Source organism: Pteropus medius, unplaced genomic scaffold, assembly GCF_902729225.1.
Source record: "Pteropus medius unplaced genomic scaffold, Ma_sr-lr_union100, whole genome shotgun sequence".
NCBI classification, from domain to species: Eukaryota; Metazoa; Chordata; class Mammalia; order Chiroptera; family Pteropodidae; genus Pteropus; species Pteropus medius.
In genome coordinates, this window is record NW_024352787.1 from 4,191,685 (window position 1) to 4,214,988 (window position 23,304).

Genomic DNA, 23,304 nt, shown 5'->3' on the forward strand with positions numbered 1-23,304 from the left:
TTTGTTTTCTAGTATAATTATTATTTCTTTTGCAAATTTCCTTTTAATTTTATATATTCAAATACTCTTAACAGCAGTTGAATTATTCGTCAGCTTTAAGAACTAAAATATGTCTTTCTAATAAAGCTAAAAATGTATAAAAAAACCTATGTTATAGATCCTTTATTAAAGCTGAACTATAATATTTTTCAAGTATTTACTACCATTCTATAATTTCTAAGAATATATATATAAAAACTATGGTACTATGGGATGAGCATAAAAATACAAATGCACCTCCAAAATATACAAATTCTATTACCAGCTTATCAGAGATTTTATTTAATTATCTGTGATTGACTATTTAATGTATAGTAAAAAATATAAAGCTTATCAAGAGATTTTAATGATTTTTTTTTTTTTTACTTCTTATGGCCTTCTTAGGAGAGTGTTGCACATAGTGAGTAAGATTTTGCCAAAGTAAAATGAGATTTTTAAAAATTGGCTTAAATTTAAATTTTTTTCCATTAACAATATATTGAAATCTTTACAAAATCTAAGAAATTTTAATATCATTATTTCTCATTAAGATAATTTTCTCAAACACTGATAATAAGATTTCATATATTCAGATATTTTCTCCAGCTACTTTAGATTAGCAAATATATCTTGAAGTATTCTCAAATTTTACATTTGTGTTTAAAATTTTATGTAAATGAGTTAAATCTTCATAAATAATAATTAAAATTTTACTGCACTGTTTATTTTCCAAAAGTTTATTTTTGAGTGTCAGGAAATATCTTGCAACCAGTACAACTATGCATTGATGAATGATATCAACCAATACAATCATAAATTAAATGGAAATAATGGAACTATGTTAAAATTATTTTTAAGTTAATTTAAATATTTCATGTCTTGATTTGACTTTAAATATGGTATTAACATTCTGATAGCAATTTATCAACTTAATTTATCTAGTTCATCTATTTAGTTTAAATGTTTTTATTTTTGAAAAGTATCAGACAGGAATGTAGAAAGAATAGTAAAATGAACATATAATTTTTAAATCACATTTTATTAAACTTTTATTTTCCTTTTTTCTCTCTCTTATACATACACATTGTTCAACTGATGCATTGCCTAAGAATCATAACATTCTTCTACATAGCTAGAATATCATTAGTATACCTAAGACTAACAACATTAATTTGAAAAATCATGCAATATACAGTCCATATTCAAATCCTCTGAATTATCCCTAAAATATCTTTGGAAACTTATTTCCCTATCCAGATCCAATCAAGGTTTACATATTATATTTGCTCGTTATGGTTCTTTATTCACTTCGGATTAAGTGAATGTCCCCTAACATTTTCGTCTTTTTCTTTACACTGAATTTTGGCTACTAGAGTTAAAAAAGCTATGGATGTATGTGTACCAGTCTTTGGGTAGATATATCTTTTCATTTCTTTTGGGAAAATAACTAGAGCTAGAATTAGTGGGTTGTATGGTACATGGATGCTTAACTTTATAAGAAACTTTTTTAAAGCACTTGTACAACTTTACACTCTCATTGGCAATGTTTGAAAGTTCCAGTTGCTAGACATACTCACCAAAATTTCTTGGTGACAGTATTTTAGGCAACCTAATGAATGTAGAAAAGTATTTCATTGTGGTTTTAGCTTGCATTTATATGTTGACTAGTAATCAGCATTTTTCATGTGCTTATTGTCTGTTCAAATCTTTTGATTAAATTTGTTTTCTTTCTTATTACTAAGATATGAGTTTTTTTTCCCCTCTGTATTCTGGAAGCAGTTCTTTTTAAATAAGTGAATTGCAAAAAATTTTCTCCACTCTGTAGCTCGTATTTTTATTGTGTTAACGTTGTCTTTTGAAGAGCAGAATTTTAAAATTTGATGAAGTTCAGTTGATTACTTTTCCTTCTGCTTTCTGCTTTGGGTATTCTATATGAGAAATCTTTGCCTTCTTCAAGTTCACAATGATTTTCTTTCTTTCTTTTTTCCTTTTTTAATTATAACATTTATGTTTAAGTCTACTTTTATTTCAAGGTTTTTTTTTTTTTTCTCCTACATAGTATGAATATAGGGCTGAGATTGATTATATTTTATTTTTTTTAAGGATGGGGTAAGTGACCTCTGCTATTCTTGGTTTTCCACATTTAATGTGGAACCCGACCTGACTAGGGAGCTGTAATGAGGCGACCAGGCTTCAGGGTTCTTGGCTTGCTGACCTGAGGTAGGACCAGGTGGCAGGAGGGAGATGCCGAGCTGTTAGCCACACACATATGAACTATAATTTCTGCAACATAGAGTTCAGGAGAGCAAAAGTTCTGGTAGTGTACCCCTCCTGGAGAGACATTACAACTTTTGACTGAGAGCTGGAATGAGAGCAATCCACCTATTTTGGGCCAAAACTGCTCAGACTGAAGTTTCCATCATGCTCAGCTTGGGGTGGTGAGAGAGTGGATCTTGCTTCAAGTGCCAAAGATATTTGCCATTCTTAAAAAAAATTAATAGATCTTCTAAAATATTAAATTAAAAATGTGTTCTATGACCTTAGAAACATTTACAGAAACTTTAATTAAAAAAAAAATAATTGTAACTAGGTATAATTGTTTCACCGAAGAGAAGTTTCTACAGAGCTTTTAATTATACAAGTCCAGAATTTATTTTTTAATTATTATTATTGATTTGCTGTAGTATTTTTGTGGTTGTTGCTTGCATTGCAAATATTTTCTAATTAATGGTTTGTCTTTTACACCTTTTTTAGTCCTTTTATAAAAAAAAACAGCACTTTTAATGTGCTTTGCAAATAGCTTTTAAAAGATCATTTCCTACTTTAAAATTATAAATGTGCTTATTACATTTATGTACTTAATCCACTTGAGTTTCATATTTTTTATTATGTCAGAGATTAATTGAATTCTATCTTTTTCAATAATCATAAACAATTACCCCATCAATATGTATTAAATAAGCTTTCATTTTTCCCACCAATTTGCAGCTTATGCTCTGTCATAAGTCAAGTTTCATTATATTTGACCAGTCTCTGGACTCTTTTACCACAATTCCATTGTTATTTGTCCATTTCCAGTACCATTTCAAAATTATTAAACTGCTTTAATTTTCTAGTAAGTCTTGATGTTTGAAAGAGTAAATCCCACCAAATTATTGATGTTTTTCTCTTTTTTAACTTTCTCCTCCTCTTTTTCTTCTACTTGTCCTCCTCCTTGTCTTCCAGTGTCACCCCTAATATTACTTATTTCTCTTTCTCTCTCTTTAAAATATATATTTTATTAGCGTGCCAGAAGCTTGTATTTTAAAGAATCAACATTTGGCTTTATTGAACCTTACATTGTTTTCTATTTCAGTTACTGTTTAATTAATTTAAATGTTCATTCGTTTCTGCCTTATTTTCTATCTCTTCTACTTACTTTAGATTTATTTCTATAATCTTTTACTTATTTTATAAATTAAATGCATATCTCATTAATTTTGAGGCTTTGTTCTTTTTAAAACTAAACTATTAATCTCTAAGAGGTATTAAAACTGCATTCTAAATTTTTGATGTATAATATTTCCACTATCAGTCTATTCTAAATGTTTTTAAATGTACATTATAACTTCTTCTTTGACTCATGAGCATCTCATGAGCATTTTTTTTAGTTTCCAAATCTATAAAACTTTTGTAACTGTATTTTCAGAAATGGTCTATGTGAGAACCAAAACTAAGTGTGTTCTCCTCGGGTGCAATTTTCTGCATGTAGTCACTAATCAGGCTTATCGATGGTTGTGCCAGGTATAAAACTGTCTCTTTACTCCAAATCCACCTTCTGGAGCCATGCTTGTGGTCCTATAACATTTTTCTGTTACCAAATTACATGGTATTAAGCTTCATTGGGAGAGGCATGGAAAGATCTGGATCTCAGGGGATTAGGAGGGCTATTTCAGAATTCTTTCTTCTTTAGATATTATATCTCATCCCTAGAGATATAAGGTACTCCTATATCTGCTATTCTTATCTTTATTAGAGTCAATTTTGCCCATAGCCATCCTTCAGTTATAGTTAATAATTCATAATATTAAAATGTCCTTGTTCAAATTGCCATGTGATTTCTGCTTTCAGTTGGACATTGACTAATACAACTGCTGTTCTAATACTATTTTTTAATGGTCTACATGTTATATTTTAGAGAGGTAAATGACAATTTCCCACTCTGATGGCAGATGGTACCATCTTTGTAATTCTTTCAGTTCTTGCAAAATATATTTTGAGGTAATAATATTCGAAGTGTAAGTTTAAATAATTTCTATTTTTCTAAATAAAAAAATTTTATCAGTATATAGACACACTTTACTTCTACTATAATTTTACACCAAATTCTAATTTACCGATTATTAATACAGCTGCATCAGCTGACTTGTGTTTAACATATACATGGTAGATATTTTTCTATCCTTTATCTTCAGAATTTTCTATACCTTGATAATTTAGAGGACTTTGTTCAATCAAGTCTAACTATATTTATTTTTCTTTCTTCTGCTAGTTTGGAATTTTTACTAATAATCTCTAATTTTAGTGGGTCCTTCTGATATTATTACATATACACATAATAATTTAGATTAATGAAATCTAAAGCTAATTAATGACCCTACCTGGTTTCAAAACAATAAAAGGATCTTAATTGTTTTAATTTCAATTATTTTTCTCAGATTATAAACAATTGTCATGTATTTTTGGTTTACGTAATTTTTTTTTATATGCACAAATTAGACTATGTAATGATTTTATATATATAATGCTACTTATATGTTTACAAATATCATCTATGTATGAACTGAGTCAATTTATCATTGAGTTTATCTTTAATCTTGTAGTCACCAGGGTCACGCTGTAACGATTTAAAAAATAATTGACATAATCCAATTTTGTTAAGATTCCATAACATCAAGGCCACTATAGTTTTCTAAAAGGAGACTTGAAGTCAGAAAGATCAATTTACAAGCTATTGCTGGAGACTAAGGGAAGAAATAATAAGTTCTCCTTTAAATAGGAGGGGATAAAAATGAGAGGTATATGGTAACTAAAATGGTACCTCAAAATGTGTTTTGGGGGAGAGGTTACAGTAGATGGTCAGGGAAAAGAAAAGAACTGCGGATTGTTTCTAAGGTACTGATTCATTTACCTGCACTCCTAGTTCATTTCTATGCATGTGTTTGAGTGCCTCTGAGACACCCAGGTGGAGATATATTCTAGAGAGGTGGAAAAACAAATAAGGGGAGCCATGAGGATGAGATCACACTCACACAGTGTGAAGCCTGAAGGGACTGAGTCCCTTGTGGGTACAAGAATCTGCACCCTTCTTTTTGAATGAGTTCAAGGACCTCAGAGAAGCTTGTCTTCAGGTGGACGCTTCAATTATGGCTGTAATGATGGTGTTACCTTAGCCATTTTGTTTTAAAGTTTTGAAATATAAAGAAATGTAGCTTTGGGGGCATAGATTCCTGGTAAAGCCTGCTTTTTCCTATGCTCTCCTTTTCTCCCTTCTTTTTGGTTTGACTCTCATTATGCTACAAGTTGTAAAATACAAGTTTTTCTGAATATTTTACAGCACTTTTATAGAGAAATAGTCTTTTACATCAGTGAGCAAAATGTTTCTAAATTTTTTTTGAAAAATAAATATAAAATGATAGTGATTTTAGACTCCTTTAAGATTCCAAGTGCTGTAAAGAAAACTGTAAAATTCAAAATGAAGAAATAAGATATTCAGATCTTCTGACTCTAGTAATTTCTCACCTTTCACTACTCAAAAAGCTTCCTGTAATTTTAAGTTTTTGCCAAGTACATGTCTTTCAACTATAAACTTTCACACCTACAATATAATCCAGATGGAAGATTTGTGCTTCTTGAATACTGAAGCAAATCTACACCGTGTCACACAGTAAAGGCATTCAAGACAGCGTTTAGTTTGATATGAAGCTGAAAAGTTTAACAAAATTCTTCATCCTCCCTCTCGATACTTTAGTCCTGAAATAAAACTGGCCAGGACCTGAACTAGTCTATTTGTCCTTTGGGGAATCTATAATGTCTCATTTTCTCAGTGTTGTGTTAGGAAGGGATACTTTCTTGAAGATGGACTCTTTCATTAGGGAAAATTGCTGAAGTTTACTAGCTACAAGAATAAAAAGATCTATAAATTAGGCAGATCCTAGAGTATAAACATGAATTGTTGCTTTCACAACTGATACCATTTTTCTATAATTAAGAACAAAGTTCAAATGTGCCCCTCTCTTTTCTGGTGCTCTGATAGCTTTGTATCTAAATAGATTTGTGGCATTGTAATTTACAGGTTGAAAATCAAGTTTGTAAATTATGTTATTTTCTACAAAATAGATTCTGTATTAGAAAGGATACATTTTATTTGTCTTTCATTTGTATTTTTTTTGTTTGTAGAGTCTTTTTCTTTTGAGAGAATATTGTTTCATTTTCTAAATATACTTGGAAGTAGATTTGAAAGACAAAATGAAGCTTAATCAGGTGGTGTTAAAAGAATCACTGTCAGAGACATGGATACGATTCAATCTGAAGGTTTCACAATGAGTTATTACCTATGTATTAAACAGGGTAATGGTGGAATTAAAATGGAAGGATAAATGGACCATACAATTTCAGATTATTACTTTCAAAAGATATAGTCTCACCTTGGCAAGGAATTCTGCCTTCGTTTAGAAGTTCTGGCCCTAGAAGGAACTGAAGGTCTGGTGCTAGGAAAGAGTGTTCTCAAATTCCCAAAGACTAAGATGCTTGTTGAAATAAATCTGATAATGGTGAGACAATATTAAAAATAATTTATATTATTTAAAGGCTAGGCAATGTTAAAAATAATTCATATTATTTAAAGGAGTAACCCAATGATTTAATTCAGAAAGAGCAAAAAATGAAGAGATGGAATGAAGAGGGGAAAAAATTAAGAGATATTGTGGATAGCTTTAGAATAGTTAATGCCCAAATAATAAAAATTCTAGAATTAGAAAAAAGAATATGTAACAAAAAACTGATAGGCAAAAAGAAAATTTACTGAGCTTAATAAAGAGTAGTGTAAAAGAGTTCAAAAGGACAAGTCAGGAATATAAAGTTATAAATATATAGACAGATAATTTGAGAGGTATTGAAAAATCACTGTTTTTTCTTTAAAAATTTAAAATATCCCTTGACACCCCTGTGAGTTTACTGCAGTATGCCAGGGCCCCTGGGCACACTGCTAGGGAACCATGACCTTGTATGATTGCAGACCAAGTCATCTGGATTTAATATCCAGGTTGTGAGTGAATTTTTTAAAAAATGCTACGAGTGCCATTTTACCCATTGTGGACAAGTTATACAATATAGCGTAGCTGTGACACAGTGCAGACACAGTGCAAATATGCAATATTGCCCAGTCTCTACACAGGACTCTATGGTATCTTCAAGGTCTAGGTATAATAAACATGCTAGGATGACCAGAAACTTCTACGATAATATGTTTTTGTTTGTGGATGTATTTGAGGCAAAACTCAAGTAAATAATCAACTGTCTAAGAATAAAGATTAAAACAGAATCAAGCTTCCAAAGCCTATGTCAACCACTTAGACATGAAAATCTCCCTATTAAATAAGTCATTTGTACAAGATAGTTCTCAAATATCATTTTGTTAAGTGATAACTAAATCTAACCCATATTGTAAACCTAGAGAGGGTGTGGAAAATTTGGAAGTTAACAGACATATGTGAGTTCCCGATTTGCTTCCTTGTAGAGGTAGGAGAGGACATGAAAGTAAAGATTTCACTAAAGCAGAAGTGGACAAATAATGTCTCTTGGACCAAATCTGACCTCTTGTCCACTTCGTAAATAAAATTTTATTGAAACCCAGGCTTGCCCATTCATTTACATATTTTTTTGGTTCTTTTGGGGCTACAAAAGGCTTGAGTAGGTGCAACTGAACCATATGGCCAGCAAAGCTCAAAATATATATTATCAGTATTTTTACAGGAAAAGTTTCTGACCCTACCCTAAAGCGTGTACTCTTCAAAGCATCTGCATTAATAGTAGTACTAATGGGTAATAGGAACATGATTTTGTCTTTAGAATGTATCCTGTATTAATATTTAGATAAAGGTATGTCTAATTCTCTATAAATTGTGAAAATATCTTAGGAAGAGATAAAAAGAGACCTGAAGTCTGCAGCACATCCCTAATCCCAATACACATCTCTGAGCTAAGACTCTTCTCCTGACACTGCAATTAGACAGGTCTGCATTTTAGCTTTGATGTCAACATGCACAGAGCAAGCTGCTGGTTTCAGTCCACTACTGCCACCCTACAAACTGTCTAGCATTTCTAGTAGAGTAGATATATAGAGGCAAGATCGTACCTTAGAAAAGATAAAGCTAGTTTGAAAGACATCAATAGGTAGACAGGAATAATAATTTGGATCCTTGGTGTGATCAATACGAGTGCTTATAAGATTAAAGTTCCCAACACTGAGTGGCTGCCTTTTGGGTGTCAAAGTAGTCAGGCTATAATCTGGCTTTAGGAAAATATTTGCACTGTGGCTAGTGCAAAATTAACAATTCCTTTCCTGACCCAAATTTCCTGTTATGATTTCTATTAGCAGTTTCCATAGTGGGAGAGAATTCTGCTTCAGACTTTGGGAGAACATCTTTTCAGAAGAAGTCTATATTCAGAATTCAAATGAAGTGGGTAGAATCTTAATACTCTAAATTAGGTCAACTAGAAATATTACTATTTTTTCCCTAATTCAAGTTAGTTTCCAACTTAGAAATCCTATGCACTGACCACTCTGGTAGACTATCTTGTAGAAGGCCTTCAGCAGGGCTGATCTTTAGAGAGAATCCTTTCTTTCCCAGAGTTTTACAATGGTTTCTGTATCTCAAGGAAACAAAGTGATTAGTTGTGTAGAAAACCTGGATTCTGGTAATGTTCCTAACAGTGTACTATTAAAATTTCCTCTATTTTTTTTTCCTTATGGTCTTTTCACATCCAGCAGGCCATCCTTGCTTAAAATTAATATTCAAATATTTGGTGGCAGAAGGAAATTTAACTTTGGATGGTGAAAACACAGTGTAATACACATACAATAAAACCAATATTCTAAAACCCATAGAAAGTCAATATTTAAGAACAGAAACTTCAGTTAGTGTTTAGTGTTCTTAAACCCATAGAAAGTCAATATTTAAGAACAGAAACTTCAGTTAGTGTTTAATGGGTATAGAGTTTCAGTTGTGGAAGATAAAAAAGTTCTGGAGAGGGATGGTGGTGATGGTTGCATACCAATGTGAATTTACTTAATGCCATAGAACTGTACACTTAAAAATGGTTGAAATGGTAAATTTTTTGTTATGTATAGTTAATGCATTTTTTTAAAAATGTAATTTTTAAAGTGAAAAAGATTGTTTTCACTGTAAATTATTAGATATATTTAAGATACATATTGTTTCTATCAAATAAACTTTTCCAGATTAGTAAGAAAGGGGAACTTATTTCAAGTTTATTTCTTAAAGCCACTAGATACCTGACACCCAAATCAGATGAGGTCTTTAAAAAAAATTATATGGCACTCGTTAACTGGCCTGGAGGTGAGAAGCTGACTCAAATACTGTATTAACAATCAAAATCTGGCTGTGTATAAAATATATAATTCTTCATGAATAATTTAAGTTTACTGTACCAGCTCAAGAATGGATTAACATTAGAAAGCCATTAATATATTCCACTACACTTATAAATTAAAGGATTAAAAACATTCGATCAGATCAATATTCTATAAAATCTGTCACATATATGGCTTATTAAAAAATCAAAACAAATCTGAACCCACTAGGAATTAAAGGAACATTTCTTAAACTGATAACCAGTACCTACCCAGAACCTACAGCTAACATGAATCTTAAAATTGTAACATTGGAAAGATTCTGGTTAAAATTGGGATCAAGATAAGGATGCCTGGCATCACCATCTCTCTTCAATACTGTCCTTTAGTTTTACCAAGAGCAAAAGAAAAAATAAAATAAAATGTTTAATATTTGAAAGAAAAAATCCATCTTCATAAATGATATAATTTTGACTTATAAAATCTAATGAAATATTTAGAGTAAATAAAAATGTTAATAAACTGATCAAGTTTGCTAGATATGTGATTAATATAAAACTTTAACATATCACTATATCTCATAAATGAGAATTTACAAAAATATTTTTACATAAAATATATTAAAAAAAAACAATAAAAATATGGCTCTTAAGACTTATTTGATTTAACCAAGCTGTGCACAATGAGTGTAAAAAATTTATAGTATTTTATTGGAATATATTAAGAAATATTTAATCTTAATATTATAAAGATGTCAATTTTCTTGAATTTCATATGAAATCAATATAATTTCAATAAAAATTCTAGTAGATTTTTTTGGTATGATAGAAAAAAATTATAAGAACATCTACCTCCCCAAAATAACAACTTGATAGGCATATTGTAGCTTAGAGAAACTTTTACAAATGTATCCAAGGAGATATATACAAGAATATTCTTTAGCAGAATACTTGAAATAAATAAAAAATAAATAAATAAATAAATGAAACTGCATAAAGTTTCATCAAAATGAGAATAAATAAAGTATGCTCTATTAATACAATGAAGTTGTATATGACAATGACAGTAAACTAACTCAATTACACATGTGAATATCAATGGGTCTTGGCAATAATATTCAGCAAAAGAGTTTGTAGAAGACCTGTTTCATGATAACATTTACATATAATTTAAAAACATAAAATCTTCAAACAAATTAGAAATGCAAACATAGGTTGTAAACGTTTAAAGAAATTCATTGGAGTCACTATCACTAAAACTAGTTAAGGTAGTGATTCATTGTGGAGAGGGGAGGCAGTGGGATCAGATTAGGAAAGAATTTTATATGAACTAGAAATGCTCTATTTCCCACGTGGATGCTGGCCAGGTCATCTGAGTACCAGTGAATTTATTGGGTCACTTGGTATCTTTAGTGTGCCCTCTTTTGTAGTAAGTAAAAATGAGCATATGATAAAAATAATTTACCCTAACGGACAAAAAGAAAAGCAGATGACAATACGGGGAAAACCAGGAGGACAACAGACTGTACAAGCTTTCTAAGCCTACTTTTGTCAGACAAGACCTTTAGATTCCGGGATCAGAGTGATTGGAAAAGCCCAGGGTTTGAGGGGTGGAAACTCCCAACAGATTTCAATACAGAAAAGAAACCTTACCGGTAAGGAGATAAAGTCCATCCTGGAGAGACAGAGGGACAAACACGCATTTGTTGCTTTAAGATGAATCAATATCCCTTTCTTGGGGTAATAGGAGTGATTGTTCTAAATGAAACTCAAATCTATGTCATGTGCTAGATATTGAGGCAGTTAAGACATAACCTTGCTCTCACAGAGTTTATAGTTTAATGGGGAGACTGACATGTAAAATGCTTAAACACATGTATGTTTTTAAGGAGTATTGATGTTGTGTGGTACTGCGCACTTATGAAAACTAACTTTTTCTAAGATCACCCAGCACCCTAGAAGCCCATCTGACCTATGACCCATGACACATTTCAATCATGAACAATGATACTGAGATGCGAATGGACAGAACTAAGAAGTACTTTTACTTGACTAGTGTTTGGGTTGCATGGGATGGGCATTGGAGATGTTTTGGGAAATTGGAATGGAGGGATTTGCAGAGGAAGAGACTACAGAATGAGCTGAAGTCTAATTATAAAATATCCTCTTAATTTTGATTTTTGGCAATGAGAAAATTGAGGTATAATAGGGTCAAATTTTGGTGTGGGGTGGGAGAATATAATTCTAATTTTAATGTGCAGGATGAATTAGAAGAGTGAGTGATAGAGGAAGGATTGGTTGGGAGGACAATGAGACACTAATGGGATTTTACAGTCCTGACCCATGAGAAGTGGGGTAGCTTTGGCCACTGTGTAGGAGTCATGAGACATTTCAGAGGCATGGGGTAAAATAGGATTTGAAGCTAGGTCTGTGAAGAAGGCAAAGTGGTTTGCAGATTTCTCAGTTTGACAGCTGAGAAGGTGGTTGGTAGGGCGAGAGATTGAGTTAGATGTTAAGTGTTTTAAATTTGAAGTATTTTTTCGTTAAGTGCACAGCTCAATGAATTACCACAAAGCGAATATTCGTCTATCAACATCTCCCCCCAAATCCTTGCTTTTCAGTGTGTTCTTTTTGGGTGGACAGATGCTTGGATGTGCTTCAGGATTTCTAGAAGACTTTTAGTTTGTAATGAAGACCTACCCAATGAATGAAGACTCTATGGTTTTCCTGTTAGGGAAATCTCTGATTTTGGAGCACTAATAGTTGGGGGTGGGTGGGGTGTGTGAATACAGATAGGAAACAAGAGGACAGAGGCAGGAATCATAGACATTCATTTTAAAATAGGCACACAACAGGAATTGAAGGAATTTTTTCTAGGATATTTAGCCTAAGTAGAAAAGATTTTGTTTTCTGGAACATAGGTAGAGGGAGGGAAAGAAGTAAAATAGAAAATGGGAAGGAGGAAGGAAGGAAAGGATAGAAAATAATGTTGTTTTTGTTTTCTGTTTTTTTTTTTTTTTTTGGCAGAGATGTAAATTATAATGCATCTCTCAGGAAATATGTATAAATGAGTGAAAAAAATCAATTTTACAGATTGGAAAACTGATGGTTATATAAATAAGGCCAATTTCCAAAGGTATGTAGCAGGCAAAAGAGAAAATATTTGAACCCAGAATATCTGAATATAGAACACATATTCTGTATCATTGTATTATACCAGCCTTCCTATGTGGACTATGTCTCCAAAGAAGACATTTAATTATATTCAACTTTAGACAGTATTGTTTTATAAGTGCTTATCTTATCAATTACCAAATTTAAGCATCTTAAGAGACGATATCCTTAAATAGTAAAAACAACACTGAGCTATTTAGTATATTTTCATCATATACTTACTAGGATGAATTAATACTACCTAATACAGGTATTTGTAGTTTTATTTATTACTTAAGAAGCTAAAATATAATCTATTTCGGTAATATATATTAAGATAATTTGTCATTGTGAGAGAACATCCAAGTTTTAGAAACTTTTTTTCCAACTGTGAAAGATTAATATCTTAGACTTTTGACCTTTTATTTGGAATGTCTATCATTTTTGAAAAGATGAAGAACCTTACACCTCAGTGAGGAGATATTTTTTCTTTTGTGACATGACTATGAAGGATACATGACATTTATTATCAGCCGGTGAAAGAAAAGGTCTGAGAAACAGCAGACAAAGTTCAGTGATAAATCTAAATATCTTTTCACCACATTTTTGAATTGTTTTTCTTTAGTTATTTTTGTTAGCTTTGCAGCTAGCAAAACAAAATTATTTCTAACGCTATTAAAATGTTCTTCACACTTCAAGTGCAAATGCTTATTTGTTCTTAGTGTTTCTCTGAACAGAACAATTGTCTGAAAATAATGTCTGGCATGTCTTTTCAGAGAAAGGTTAACAGAGAATAGACTCAAAGCACAGACACACACAATTCTACTCATTGCATTCTTTACCTTGTAAAAGTCTTAAGTAGTTGAATTACTTGTAAAAATACATGGCAATGAAAGCCTTTTAATGTATCTTGTTTCTTAAAATTTGTTTAATCAGTTGTACTACTGAATGATGGTTTTTCCTTTTTTTTTTTTTTTTTTGTAAAACACCAATGAGAAGTGTAACCTTCTAGTACAAACTACTTTTTTAGTTTTTGAACATTTTATTCTTTAGTAACTCATACTTTTTAGTGAAGGTCACAAATGATTTTTTTCTTTTTAACACTGAAAAGATTGCATTCACATGGAGCTACACTTCTCCAAAATTTTCAGGAAGTTTAACTTAATTATGTTTCAAAAATTATTACATAATAAACAGCTTTTTTTCAATCTATTTAATGTCTAAAGATATATTTAGACATATCAAATATTTATCATTTTATCACCAACAACCAAACTCTGGTAGGCAAGATTACAAAGATGGAGGAGCTATAGCTTACAAATATTATTTTAAATTAATTTAAAATGATAGAGAATGACATACACTTCTTAGAGTATGGTACTTAATTACTAAACTTTTACATAACAGAGCAAATATAAAAGTGTATGGTAAAACCTAATGATATTTGATCTCTTGCCAAATTTTAAACAGTAATTATTGAAGATACTTTTGAAAATATCTAGAGATATTTTTGCCACCTTCTTATTCTTATTGAAAAGTTTCCCTATAGTATGAAATATAGTTTATGTCATTGGACATTCTGATATCTTCCAAGCAAAATTCTTTATGTAATTTAAAAAGTTCAGAGGTTTTCTTATGTTGTACTATTGGACATTGAACTACTATGTCATTTACTTATTCCTTCTTATACCCACTTTTCTTGAAAAGTTAAGTAAGTTTGATCCTAAAAACAGTCCTAAAAACAAGTATACTTCTTTTATTACCAGAAGCAGATCTGGACTAGTTAGAGCTAAAGGAATAGTCACAAATGAGAAAAGTTGCATACTGCCAAGATCAACTGTGTGTATATGCATGAACATGTGTTTACTGTGTGTTTTGAATAACTTGATTCAACTTTTACATCTTAAGTGTTTTTCTTATGAACCTTTTACTAGGGATAGCACCTGGTTATTTTATTTTTGTGCATTTACTAAGAATAATTTATCCTTTATTTTATCTTGAATTCTGTATTATGACAGATGAGTTTTAATATCTGATACAAACAACTCCTTGTGCAATCAGAGAAAGATGAGGGCTTTCCTAGGTTCTGTTTGGCTAAAATTCTTCATGGTCAATTGGTTGGACCATAAGAAGATAAGGTCTTTTCACAACTATAGATTATGATGACCACCGCTGCAGGGAATAACATTGCACACATTTTATATGTTGTAGAGAAATGTCATTTGCTCAATCATGCATTTGACAAAGTGTAGTACAACAGATTCTTTGAAAAAAATGACTAAAAAGATGCTTTTTCATAAAAATGTTTTAAAAGCCTGAACACAAGTGCATTTATATACAAATTACGCTTGTACAACTTCTCAACAATGGATTGTTCAGGAAGACCAATGAGGATAATTCTTGAGCTTCAATGAAGTTCCAGTTTAAGTTCAAACTCAGTGAGGGAAAGTTAAGAAAAACACACATTATTTGATATTGCTTTACCTCCAAACCAATGACCTTTTAAAACCCCAAATAAGGAGGGTTTTCCCCTAACTTACTCTTATCTTAAATGCTTTTTAAATTAAGGTATGACAGTTATATATATATACTTTTGTTTACATTATTCATTAATCCAAAACAGCCTTTTTTACTCTTTTTTAAAAAAAGTGTTATTCATAAGGTAAAGTATTTAACACTTAAACAAAATATTAAACTAAAAATGAATATTTGAATGCACCTACAATAATTTTGTGTGTATGTATGTGTATATGTGTGTAAATATGTTTATATAGTTCACGTGCTGAGATAAATTAATGAAGAAGGGTAGAATTTAGAATAAACACTGTTCTTATTGTGATAATGGCTAGATAGAAGGAAAGCAGAGAAATGCATAAATGAAAGAATAGCATCATGTAAGCCTAACCTTAGAAAAGGAAGGACATTCATAAGGAGCTCCATTGAGTGTATCCACCTTAATCAGATCAGGCAATCACAAGTATTACTGAGCAATTGCTTTGTGTCTCCTAGTCTTCTGGACACTATGGACAGTAGAAACAGTAGAAAATGAAGTGGGAGATTGAATTCTTCTTTGCAAAAATGTTTTACACAATAAACTGCTAAAAAGTGGAATAAATGACCAGTGCACTAAGATTTGAGATATTAGAGGGATTAATATCCTAAATATTTTTGAATTTCAGGAAACTAGCATCATATTGACATATCTTTATTGACTTTATAAAGTTATGAGTATACCTATGTATACTCTGTTCATTTATTTTTCAACAATACATTTAATTTAAAATATGATTTGTCTTACAGAAATAAATCCAATACATAAGGTAAAAGATAAATAATACATTTTTAGACGTCAGATCAAAGTCAATAGCAAAGAATAACTTGATGTGGCCCAAAAAAATTAACATGCAAGAATCATACTGTATAGTTTTATACAATTATTAAATTTTGGATATGGCAATGATAAAGTATCAGGTCCATATCGTACGTGGTGACAAGAAAAAGCATGTTATGAGTGTCAGCAGGACTCTCATGCTTCTATTATATTTTAAAAGAACTGTTTTTAAACAAATATAAAGTAAGTAACGCTATAGCAAGAAAATGTTTTAAACCTTTTCACCATACCCATTAGTTGTTTAATATATGGCATATATCTTCCTGTAAATTATTCTGTGAATATGAGGTGAACTGTATGCACTATGGAGTGTGAAGGAAATTTCTGCACTTCACTCTTAAAAACAAATTTCGCAAAAACATAAAATGGAATCTTTCTAAGGGGACAAATTGTGAGATCCTTTTTTAGCAAGTAGGAACTATTTTCTTTTACTCCTGAGATTTTCCTGAAGTGCTTACACATCATTTTGTGGTTTGGGACAAATAATGTGCCGAATGTTTGAGAAATTCTGCTGTCACACATCCTTTATAGCTATTAATTTCTCTTTTCAAAGTTGGAGGTCCTGGGAGTAGTGATATCTTTACAAATTCCTATCCCCGCTTCTCTGGGTCAGTTAGCTCTGACGATCACTATTTTCTTCAGTATTTTTACTGGGATTTAAGATATTATTAAATAAATGTTTGGGTATATGTATATGCGTGTATGCCAACAACTTTCGCAGAATGTATAATCCTATAAAACATACAGAATTCAAATTCCATCTTAAATGCAAACTAGTTTAATTTTTTAATAATATAGTTAGACTTTCAAATAGTTTGTTCTTTACAATATATAGCTTGACAGTTCACGTGCAAAATTAAAATATGTAGGAATGTTTTAATCCTCTAAGAAAAAAAATCTCACTCTAATTATGTCAGTTATTTATAATCTTTCTTCTAATTTAGATATTTTTACATTTACAGGATATTTTAGGATTTTAACATTTCTACTGTGTTTTATGCTTATAATGTAATTGAAAATAATTTTAGTATCTTGTTTAACTGTCAAGAAAAATTATAATCACAGAAATTGCATGTCTATAAATAAAAGTTTTACAAATTAAAGCATCAACTCATATTAATATAGAAATTATGTGCCATAATCCATAGCAAGATACAAAGTTAAGGAGTGGGCATAATGATGTAAATTAGCAAGACAGAAATCATAATTTTAATCTGTTGTTTGAATGAGGAAAAGGTGATTAGTAAGTCATTGGGAGAAGGGGATGTATGCATTAGGTACCTGGTTGGAAACACACTAACTGCATGGAGAGTTTGTCATATCCATCTTCACTCTGTCAGCAGGGAGCATTGACACTTTTATCTCATTTTCATTTTGCCTCATTGAGACCTTTGGGGTAGTGAAAGGCAAACAATCCAAACAGTGGTAGTACAAAGAACTTATGGATAGGAACTATCATCATAAATTTGTTAGGTTAATCTAATATGTATCTGGAGGTGTGGAAACTCATGTTAATTAGCTTTGGAAGAATATTTGGACTATACCTGTATGTTTTCAAGCTCAAGATCTTCCTAGAGCAAGGCATGACACATCATGAGGAGGGCTCCAGGGGCCACTGGAAGAAATAACTCTTCTTAAAGAGAATTCAAGAGCATCAGTGATGGTCCCATTATTCAGAATTCTTGAGAAACTCTTGCTGGAGAAGCTTTTGAAAGACACAGTTACTGTCAGTGACCTTATTTCTGAGGTTGCTCTAATTGGACAATTCTGAGGGAAAAAGATGTTTAAATGTTTACAAGTGTCCACAAAACAGTAAGAAAACAAAAACAAAACAAAACAACTCCTCCCGCCCCCATAAAAAAGCAGCTCAGGTAACCATAAAAGTGTCTCTTCAGCTTGCTTCAAAGAAGCAGGTGTTAGAACTGAATACATAAGAAAACAAGTGTTTGCGAGCACGATGCCATAAATAAATAAGACTATTTAAGACAAAAAAGAAGGAAACAAAACATTTCTTGCTATAGAAGAGAGATTTCAATTATCACCAAGATATTGTGTACTTTGAGTTCTTTTTATCTTTATACACTATTAAAAAAATGCGTGTTTGAAAGGATTCGAGTTTAAACATAAATGGTGGTCTCGGAGGTTCATTATCAAAATGATCTAATTTTACATGTGAAAATTGTCAGAACTCTCAGGTGCCCAGATGGAACTCACATTAGGTAAATTATGAATACTTAAAGGACTCAGAGAAGAAAATGAAAGATGCTGTGTTTTTCTAGCATGAACTATGAAAAAGAGATTCAGTCTCCCTTAGTAAGATTACATCATTTGCAATAGCTTCTCCACATCCACGATTTTTGAAAAAAATTTTTTTATTTTTTAATTACAGTTAACATACAATATTATATTAGTTTTAGGTGTACACCATAGTGATTAAACATTTATATAACTTATGAACCGTTCATCTCAATATGTTTAGTACCCATCTGATACCATACATAGTTATTACAATAATATTGACTGCATTCCTTATGCTGTACTTTACATCCCTATGACTGTTTTTATAACTGAAGTTAGAAAACAAGAACATTTTATTCTGGAGTTTGCTTGTTAAAACCTGAATAAAGTTAAAAACATTTAGATAAAATTGATAGCTATTGTTATTTAGTTAATAAATATTTATTGTCCGCTTCATCATATATGCAAGTATTTTGCAAGATACTAAAGATATAAAAATGGGCGAGACATGGCCCCTAAAGGAATGCACAGTTTAGAGAGGAAACCTGAAAATGAAAGTTATATTTAACAGTGATTTGCGGGCTTTGTCATTGATACTGATTATGCTAACTGGTAGCATTAAGTTACACCATTTTCTAGATGTTCTCTAAATATTCCATTTCAGCCTCTTAATTACCATGAAGCATATGCAGGAAACTTACTGAATATTTTTTCTGGGTTACAAAAGGTAACCATTTGGTGGGAGAAACCATAGGATTTGTAAGGTACAAAGGTCACCATGTGTAATTACATCTGGTATTGTGGGCCAAGCCCCAAGGCAAGTCTGCATTTAGGAAGAAGCCATGTTTCTGGCAAGGTCCTGTCTTGCTCTGCCTCAGCACACGTGCACACAAACATATGCACCATGCCGGCTTGAGAGGAAAGAATTGGGTTATCAGAGAGTGACCCTTCGTGCAGAGGAGACTTTTTTAAAAAACTGCATCAAAAGATACTTTACTAAAACAAAGATGAAAAAGAAGGAGAAGGAGAAGAAGCACAGTGAGCTTCTCAGGTGGAGATGGAGAGGAGCTCCGGGGCATGGTCCAGGTGCCGTTTGCAGCTGCCGCAGACGTCTTCGTATGCTGCGATGCAGAAGCGCAATTCTACTGGTTGGTCATTGCTGAATCTTCAGGTCCCAGTACACTGCTTGGTTCATAGCAAGTAGGTGCTTAATACATGTTTATGAAATTAATTAATGGATTCTTAGAAGTTGTTATATTGCATACCTCTCAAACATGGCCTTGATAAAGAATATTCTTTCTCCCTCTCAGAATTGATTTTAAGATTTCGATTATAATTACATCTCAGTATTTAATATTGTTGGCCTTTTATTAAAGCATAATCTTTGTTTTAAATCTATTAACCTGGAGATTTAAAATTATATTTGTTAAATTCTGAAAATATTAATGTGTTATTTCAGTCTATTAAAAATACCTAGTAAAGAAATTGTATAAATATAGAGAAATTGTATAAATACCTAGTAGAGAAATTGTATAAATATACATGTATATATATAAATTGTATAAATATATATAAATATATTTATATATTTGTATAAATATACAAATGTATAAACAATACACATTTGTATATTTCAACTTTTTATTGATTTCTATTGTGATCTATTTTATTTTTTTCTTCTTTTTATTTGGGGTTTAATTATTATTTGCTTGTTTATTTTTTCATTTCTTAAGGAAAGCTGAGGTCACTTATTTGAGACATTTCTTCTTTCTTAATATTTTTGTGTAGTGCTGATAGAACTAATGCTGTTTTCAGATGTCCTTAAAATAGGATGATTACCTTGTTTTTTCCCGGGGTGAGGGGGACTCACTCTCATCACATGAGCCCTTAAGAATGGAAAAGTAGGCAGAAGAATAGACCATAGACAGGAAACATGAAATGAACTCAATATACTATTTCTGGATTTGAAGATGGAGAAAGGGACCATGAATCAAGAAATGAGGACAGCTTCCAAAAGCTGAAAAAGGCAGGGAAATAGGTTTTACTCAAAAATGTACAGAAAGAAAGCAGTCCTTCCAACACTTTAATTTTTAACCAAGTGACACCTGAGTTGGACTGTTAACCTATAAGACAAAAAACATAATAAATGCATGTGTTTAATAAGCCACTAAATCTAGGGTAATATGTTAGTTACATGATCAATCAGAAGCTAAACAAAGCTAGTCATCAAGTTTACTAATCTTTTCCACTGCCATATTTAATCTGCCATAAATCCCGTCTATTGTGTTTGTCTTCCCAGACATAATTTTTAGCTCAGAAGTTCAGTTTGGGTCCTTTTTTTTTTTTTTAATCTTCATGACTCTATTGAAATGTTTATTCTTTCCTCTATCTTGAACATATGGATTACAGTAGTAAAAACTATTTAATGTTCTTGTCTAGTAATTCTGTTAGCTCTGTTCTTTTTGGATCTGTTTCAATTGATTAATTTTTATACTCGGTATGGGTGATATTTTCCTATTTTTTTATATATCTTGTAATTTTTGACTGAATGCCGAAAGAGGTGAATGTACTGTGGTCCTGCACACAGTTTTAGTTTTATATTCTCTGTACTCTGGAGTTTGGTACTAGACAGGGTTAAGTCATTTAGTAACAAGTTCTTTCACGTCTTCCTTTTAGGCTTTGTTAGATAGGACCAGATCTTCACTTTATACAGGGTTAACCTTTCCCTCTTTTGAGGCAAGATCCTTCTTATTACTCTCACTGGTGCCCTCTGACTAATGTTTATTACTGTGGCTGTTGAGTGCAGGTACTATTCCTTACTATTCGACCTCTAGGAGTTGTTGCACTTAATCCTCTCAAGTATTTCTCTCCAAGGGTCTCAAGTAGTTTTCTCCCTTGTACACCCTGATCAATACGAGTCAATTGAAATTTTGAAGTAGACCCCCTGCAAATCTCCGGCATTCCTTCTCTTTGCAGCTTTCTCTTTTCTCATGTGCTGTCCTGAGAACTTTATTTGCCATGGCTTTGCTGGAGTCCCAGTTTTGGCCCCTCATTTCCTGGCTCTGACTGGATCTTCCTTTCCTGTACTATGACCTGGAAACCTTCTCAAAGCAATAAGTGAGAACAATCTTAGAGCTTGAGTTGTTTACTTCCCAATTTCTCATTTCTTAAAAATCAGTTCTTCCTTGCTTAGTATCTAATTATGGAGGCCTGTTGTTTTATGTATGTTTTTTTTAAATATTTGATTTTTTTTCAAGTGGAAGGATAAATCTGTTCTGTTACTCCATCTCGATTGGAAGCAGAAGTCTCATTTGACATTTTGATGTGCATTTTTCAATCTTTTTTCTACATGCTTATACTTACATACATATTTTTTTCAGATAGCTCATTACACATAAATGAGCACATTTTCTTCTTTTTTAAAAGTTCTTTCTATTATTCTATCTTTTGGAGATTAATATCTATTCATAATTTTTTTCTACCTCTCTGATTATTCTTATAGGATAAATTGTGACTAAGTTAATATTTTTAATACAATTAGCATGTGTTAAATTATTCTTAGCAAATATATGTCTCTTCTCCATGCTAATTGTGAAAATTAGAATTAAAGCAATATACATACACATATATATATATTTCTGAGACAAAACTAAGGTCAATTTTAATTTGAAATTTTAAAAACTATTACTGAGATGTATTTAACAAAAATATGTTTGTGTATAAATTGTCTGTTTCCTCACTTGTTTTTCTAGATGTATCATCTTTTTCTTGAAGGTTTATTAAATCTCATTTATTTTAAACATAATATCCTGTGTAATATTCATTAAAATGATGTACTCAATTTAATTTTAACTTTTACATTTTAAGGAAAAATATATATATTTTGTTTACATTATTAAATCTATCAACTTTCTCTTGATTTTAAAGCTGTTTTTTAGAATTCCATTAGATATTTTCCATCAATAACTAGATATGTTTATTCTTTTATTTATATGTTTATTTGCATTTAATTCTATTTTTACACCTATTGCTATAATTCATTGAAATTTGCTTCTTGATATATAGTGTAGGGTGAAGATTTAATTTTATATTTTTCTATGTGGTTAGTCACTGTTACCCTACATTTTAATATGCTCAATTATATTTATTATGTCTAATTTGGATAACTAGATATGCTTATTTATAATTTATTCAAATTGCATATGATATCAACATTAAAGAATAAATTATAAACAGAAAATAATAGTAGTATATAGAGCATATAGAGATAAAGCAATGCATCCTCAGTTCATGTAGATGCATTACTATATTTACATGTTACACTAACACATCATATAAGATATAAACTATGCATTCCAGAACTTTTTATGGCTGTTTACAATTGAAAATGATATGCTACTGTTTTCTTTACAATTGCTTAAAATTAATACTTTTGCTATGCTTTGCATAAATGTGACCTTTGTAACTACAATCAGGTACTTGAGGGCATTAAGAGTTAAGTTTATTAAGCAGGGTGAGAGTCTAAGATTCAACTGGATAAAGACAGGTTTGCAGATCAGCAGGCTTAGATGCAATGACATTTCAGCCATTGTCATTACTCATTAATTCCATGTAAACTTTCCAGACCAATTCATTGATGCAGATAAGCAAAATGCCTCATTTTCACACTTCATATTTATTTTTAATAAAATTAAATCTTTAACTCAAAGAACAAGGTTATTTGAGTTATTCTTCATTTCCATGATTTCTACCATGTATCAAAAGTACCTAATTTAGTTAGACTTAAAAGCAATATTGCAATATAATTGGTTTATGTTCCCATGAACGTTATTTTATACATTAAAAAATATCCTGAGATGAGGTTCATAGAA